This window comes from Nothobranchius furzeri, unplaced genomic scaffold (assembly GCF_043380555.1).
Source record: "Nothobranchius furzeri strain GRZ-AD unplaced genomic scaffold, NfurGRZ-RIMD1 Scf098, whole genome shotgun sequence".
Classification (NCBI taxonomy): domain Eukaryota; kingdom Metazoa; phylum Chordata; class Actinopteri; order Cyprinodontiformes; family Nothobranchiidae; genus Nothobranchius; species Nothobranchius furzeri.
The window spans coordinates 70,001-76,866 of NW_027223114.1; positions in this window are offsets into that span (position 1 = coordinate 70,001).

A 6,866-nucleotide genomic window follows, 5' to 3' on the forward strand; every position below is an offset into this window, starting at 1 on the left:
AGGGAGGCTGTGCCGGGCCCCCTGGAGGTCTAAAGGATGACCATGAGGTCAAAAGGATGACCAGTAGTTGTGGTTCTCGCCCCGGGACTTGGGTCAGAGTATAGCCCAAGTGGAGCACTTGTGTCGGACTAGGGAGGCTGTGCCGTGCCCCCTGGAGGTCTAAAGGATGACCAGTAGTTGTGGTTCTCGCCCCGGGACTTGGGTCAGAGTATAGCCCAAGTGGAGCACTTGTGTCGGACTAGGGAGGCTGTGCCGTGCCCCCTGGAGGTCTAAAGGATGACCAGTAGTTGTGGTTCTCGCCCCGGGACTTGGGTCATAGTATAGCCCAAGTGGAGCACTTGGGTCGGACTAGGGAGGCTGTGTCGTGCCCCCTGGAGGTCTAAAGGATGACCAGTAGTTGTGGTTCTCGCCCCGGGACTTGGGTCAGAGAATAGCCCAAGTGGGACACTTGTGTCGGACTAGGGAGGCTCTGCCGTGCCCCCTGGAGGTCTAAAGGATGACCAGTAGTTGTGGTTCTCGCCCCGGGACTTGGGTCATAGTATAGCCCAAGTGGAGCACTTGGGTCGGACTAGGGAGGCTGTGTCGTGCCCCCTGGAGGTCTAAAGGATGACCAGTAGTTGTGGTTCTCGCCCCGGGACTTGGGTCAGAGAATAGCCCAAGTGGGACACTTGTGTCGGACTAGGGAGGCTCTGCCGTGCCCCCTGGAGGTCTAAAGGATGACCAGTAGTTGTGGTTCTCGCCCCGGGACTTGGGTCAGAGTATAGCCCAAGTGGAGCACTTGTGTCGGACTAGGGAGGCTGTGCCGTGCCCCCTGGAGGTCTAAAGGATGACCATTAGTTGTGGTTCTCGCCCCGGGACTTGGGTCAGAGTACAGCCCAAGTGGAGCACTTGCGTCGGACTAGGGAGGCTGTGCCGGGCCCCCTGGAGGTCTAAAGGATGACCAGTAGTTGTGGTTCTCGCCCCGGGCCGTGGGTCTGAGTATGGCCCAAGTGGGACACTTGTGTCGGACTAGGGAGGCTCTGCCGTGCCCCCTTGAGGTCTAAAGGATGACCAGTAGTTGTGGTTCTCGCCCCGGGACTTGGGTCATAGTATAGCCCAAGTGGGACACTTGTGTCGGACTAGGGAGGCTCTGCCGTGCCCCCTTGAGGTCTAAAGGATGACCATGAGGTCAAAAGGATGACCAGTAGTTGTGGTTCTCGCCCCGGGACTTGGGTCAGAGTATGGCCCAAGTGGTGCACTTGTGTCGGTCTAGGGAGGCTGTGCCGGTCCCCCTGGAGGTCTAAAGGATGACCAGTAGTTGTGGTTCTCGCCCCGGGACTTGGGTCAGAGTATAGCCCAAGTGGAGCACTTGTGTCGGACTAGGGAGGCTGTGCCGGGCCCCCTGGAGGTCTAAAGGATGACCAGTAGTTGTGGTTCTCACCCCGGGTCGTGGGTCCGAGTCTGGCCCGAGTAGAGCACTTTGGTCGGCTACCGGGGGGTGTGCCGTGCCCCCTGGAGGTCTAAAGGATGACCAGTAGTTGTGGTTCTCGCCCCGGGACTTGGGTCAGAGTATAGCCCAAGTGGAGCACTTGTGTCGGCCTAGGGAGGCTGTGCCGGGCCCCCTGGAGATCTAAAGGATGACCATGAGGTCAAAAGGATGACCAGTAGTTGTGGTTCTCGCCCCGGGACTTGGGTCAGAGTATAGCCCAAGTGGAGCACTTGTGTCGGCCTAGGGAGGCTGTGCCGGGCCCCCTGGAGGTCTAAAGGATGACCAGTAGTTGTGGTTCTCGCACCGGGACTTGGGTCAGAGTACAGCCCAAGTGGAGCACTTGTGTCGGTCTAGGGAGGCTGTGCCGGGCCCCCTGGAGGTCTAAAGGATGACCATGAGGTCAAAAGGATGACCAGTAGTTGTGGTTCTCGCCCCGGGACTTGGGTCAGAGTATAGCCCAAGTGGAGCACTTGTGTCGGACTAGGGAGGCTGTGCCGTGCCCCCTGGAGGTCTAAAGGATGACCAGTAGTTGTGGTTCTCGCCCCGGGACTTGGGTCAGAGTATAGCCCAAGTGGAGCACTTGTGTCGGCCTAGGGAGGCTGTGCCGGGCCCCCTGGAGGTCTAAAGGATGACCATGAGGTCAAAAGGATGACCAGTAGTTGTGGTTCTCGCCCCGGGACTTGGGTCAGAGTATAGCCCAAGTGGAGCACTTGTGTCGGACTAGGGAGGCTGTGCCGTGCCCCCTGGAGGTCTAAAGGATGACCAGTAGTTGTGGTTCTCGCCCCGGGACTTGGGTCAGAGTATAGCCCAAGTGGAGCACTTGTGTCGGACTAGGGAGGCTGTGCCGTGCCCCCTGGAGGTCTAAAGGATGACCAGTAGTTGTGGTTCTCGCCCCGGGACTTGGGTCATAGTATAGCCCAAGTGGAGCACTTGGGTCGGACTAGGGAGGCTGTGTCGTGCCCCCTGGAGGTCTAAAGGATGACCAGTAGTTGTGGTTCTCGCCCCGGGACTTGGGTCAGAGAATAGCCCAAGTGGGACACTTGTGTCGGACTAGGGAGGCTCTGCCGTGCCCCCTGGAGGTCTAAAGGATGACCAGTAGTTGTGGTTCTCGCCCCGGGACTTGGGTCAGAGTATAGCCCAAGTGGAGCACTTGTGTCGGACTAGGGAGGCTGTGCCGTGCCCCCTGGAGGTCTAAAGGATGACCAGTAGTTGTGGTTCTCGCCCCGGGACTTGGGTCATAGTATAGCCCAAGTGGAGCACTTGGGTCGGACTAGGGAGGCTGTGTCGTGCCCCCTGGAGGTCTAAAGGATGACCAGTAGTTGTGGTTCTCGCCCCGGGACTTGGGTCAGAGAATAGCCCAAGTGGGACACTTGTGTCGGACTAGGGAGGCTCTGCCGTGCCCCCTGGAGGTCTAAAGGATGACCAGTAGTTGTGGTTCTCGCCCCGGGACTTGGGTCAGAGTATAGCCCAAGTGGAGCACTTGTGTCGGACTAGGGAGGCTGTGCCGTGCCCCCTGGAGGTCTAAAGGATGACCATTAGTTGTGGTTCTCGCCCCGGGACTTGGGTCAGAGTACAGCCCAAGTGGAGCACTTGCGTCGGACTAGGGAGGCTGTGCCGGGCCCCCTGGAGGTCTAAAGGATGACCAGTAGTTGTGGTTCTCGCCCCGGGCCGTGGGTCTGAGTATGGCCCAAGTGGGACACTTGTGTCGGACTAGGGAGGCTCTGCCGTGCCCCCTTGAGGTCTAAAGGATGACCAGTAGTTGTGGTTCTCGCCCCGGGACTTGGGTCATAGTATAGCCCAAGTGGGACACTTGTGTCGGACTAGGGAGGCTCTGCCGTGCCCCCTTGAGGTCTAAAGGATGACCATGAGGTCAAAAGGATGACCAGTAGTTGTGGTTCTCGCCCCGGGACTTGGGTCAGAGTATGGCCCAAGTGGTGCACTTGTGTCGGTCTAGGGAGGCTGTGCCGGTCCCCCTGGAGGTCTAAAGGATGACCAGTAGTTGTGGTTCTCGCCCCGGGACTTGGGTCAGAGTATAGCCCAAGTGGAGCACTTGTGTCGGACTAGGGAGGCTGTGCCGGGCCCCCTGGAGGTCTAAAGGATGACCAGTAGTTGTGGTTCTCACCCCGGGTCGTGGGTCCGAGTCTGGCCCGAGTAGAGCACTTTGGTCGGCTACCGGGGGGTGTGCCGTGCCCCCTGGAGGTCTAAAGGATGACCAGTAGTTGTGGTTCTCGCCCCGGGACTTGGGTCAGAGTATAGCCCAAGTGGAGCACTTGTGTCGGCCTAGGGAGGCTGTGCCGGGCCCCCTGGAGATCTAAAGGATGACCATGAGGTCAAAAGGATGACCAGTAGTTGTGGTTCTCGCCCCGGGACTTGGGTCAGAGTATAGCCCAAGTGGAGCACTTGTGTCGGCCTAGGGAGGCTGTGCCGGGCCCCCTGGAGGTCTAAAGGATGACCAGTAGTTGTGGTTCTCGCACCGGGACTTGGGTCAGAGTACAGCCCAAGTGGAGCACTTGTGTCGGTCTAGGGAGGCTGTGCCGGGCCCCCTGGAGGTCTAAAGGATGACCAGTAGTTGTGGTTCTCGCCCCGGGCCGTGGGTCTGAGTATGGCCCAAGTGGGGCACTTGCGTCGGACTGGGGAGGCTCTGCCGCGCCCCCTGGAGGTCAAAAGGATGACCAGTAGTTGTGGTTCTCACCCCGGGTCGTGGGTCCGAGTCTGGCCCGAGTAGAGCACTTTGGTCGGCTACCGGGGGGTGTGCCGTGCCCCCTGGAGCCATGGGAGTGAGCTCCAGCAGACTGGTATTTTTCGGAGAACCAGGCCCACACTCCTCAGACTTTGTGCCCAGGGACAGGCCACCAAAATCGGCCGCGGCTCGTGCACTTTGCCCCTGCGTTTCTCCCAGAACCAGAGCCGGAAAAATCCCAAAATTGATGCCCAGAGATAGTCGACTCTGCCTGGAATAGATTGCCACCCAAACCCGCCAACTCACGCTGGTTTTCCGATGGCCTCACCTACTAACCCGAGCATGGTCATCGCTCGCACCTTCCAAAACCTCCAGGGGCGCAGGCACTTTTCATTTACTGGCCATAAGGCCGACCGCCTTAAGCGTTAAGCGATAAGCGAAAGGCTTAGTTTGGACTTAGTTTTTGGAGCGACGAGGTCGCCGTTTTGTCAATTCTGAACCGATTTTCACGCGGTTTTCGACTGCCTGCGCCTGGGGAGCCGCCCAGAAGCCCCAGGCAGTGTTCTGGGTGGACTTCCGGACCGGTCCGGACCCGGTACCGGCCGGGGGAACCGCACCACGCCTCTCGGGCGTTTCTACACCGATTTTCGCGGGGTTTTCGACTGCATAGACGGGGCCACCTGCTGCAGGGCCCGAGGGAGGGCCTTACTGAGCTGGGTCCGACGCAGGGCCCGGTTCCTGGAGCCCGCTGGGGGGGGGGGGGGGTTCTCTAAGGCTCACGGCGGGCTGCTGAGGGGCCGGATCGGATGCAGACAGGCGCTCCTCTGCCCAGGTCTTTGCTCCCCTGCCCCACTAGGAATGGAAGACACACTGCCAACAGCTTCTGGAGGGTGATGGGCCCTGCTGCAGACCAGGTCCGACCCAGGTTTCAGCTATCCCACCCCGCAGGGACTTAAAGACACACTGCCATCAGCTTCTGGAGGCTGCTGAGCTCTACTATAGAGCAGGTCCGACCCAGGTTTCAGCTCCTGCAGCCCACTAGGACTTAAACACACACTGCCATCAGCGTCTGGATGGTGATGGGCCCTGCTGCAGACCAGGTCCGACCCAGGTTTCAGCTATCCCACCCCGCAGGGACTTAAAGACACACTGCCATCAGCTTCTGGAGGCTGCTGAGCTCTACTATAGAGCAGGTCCGACCCAGGTTTCAGCTCCTGCAGCCCACTAGGACTTAAACACACACTGCCATCAGCGTCTGGATGGTGATGGGCCCTGCTGCAGACCAGGTCCGACCCAGGTATCAGCTCCTGCACCCCGCAGGGAATTGAAGACACACTGCCATCAGCTTCTGGAGGCTGCTGAGCTCTGCTATAGACCAGGTCCGACCCAGGTTTCAGCTCCTGCACCCCGCAGGGAACTAAACACACACTGCCATCTGCAACTGGAGGCTGCTGAGCCCTGCTGCAGACCAGGTCCGACCCAGGTTATGGCTCTCCCACCCCCCTGGGACTTAAACACACACAGCCATCAGCTTCTGGATGGTGATGGGCCCTGCTGCAGACCAGGTCCGACCCAGGTTTCAGCTCCTCAACCCCGCAGGGACTTAAACCCACACCGCCATCAGCTTCTGGAGGGTGATGGGCCCTGCTGCGGGCCAGGTCCGACCCAGGTTTCAGCTCTCCCACCCCGCAGGGACTTAAACACACACAGCCATCAGCTTCTGGGGGCTGCTGAGCCCTGCTGCAGACCAGGTCCGACCCAGGTTTCAGCTCTCCCACCCCGCAGGGTCTTTAACACACACACTGCCATCAGCTGCTGGAGGCTGCTGAGCTCCGCTATAGACCAGGTCCGACCCAGGTTTCTGCTCCTGCACCCCGCAGGGAATGAAAGACACACTGCCATCAGCTTCTGGAGGCTGCTGAGCCCTGCTGCAGACCAGGTCCGACCCAGGTATCGGCTCTCCAACCAGGCAGAGACTTAAACACACACACACACACACACACTGCCATCAGCTTCTGGGGGCTGCTGAGCTCTGCTGTAGACCGGGTCCGACCCAGGTTTCTGCTCCTCCACCCCGCAGGGACTTAAACACACACTGCCACCAGCTTCTGGAGGGTGATGGGCCCTGCTTTAGACCAGGTCTGACCCGGGATATAGCTCTCCCACCCCGCAGGGACTTAAACACTCACTGCCATCAGCTGCTGGAGGCTGCCGAGCTCTGCTGCAGACCAGGTCCCACCCAGGTTTCTGCTCCTGCACCCCGCAGGGACTTAAACACACACTGCCACCAGCTTCTGGAGGGTGATGGGCCCTGCTGTGGACCAGGTCCGACCCGGATATCAGCTCTCCCACCAGGCAGGGACTTAAACACACACTGCAATCAGCTGCTGGAGGCTGCTGAGCTCTACTATAGACCAGGTCCGACCCAGGTTTCAGCTCTCCCACCAGGCAGTGACTTAAAGACACACTGCCATCAGCTGCTGGAGGCTGCTGAGCTCTTCTATAGACCAGGTCCGACCCAGGTTTCAGCTCTCACACCAGGCAGGGACTTAAACACACACTGCCATCAGCTGCTGGAGGCTGCTGAGCTCTGCTATAGACCAGGTCCGACCCAGGTTTCAGCTCTCCCACCAGGCAGGGACTTAAAGACACACTGCCATCAGCTGCTGGAGGCTGCCGAGCCCTGCTGCAGACCATGTCCGACCCAGGTTTCAGCTC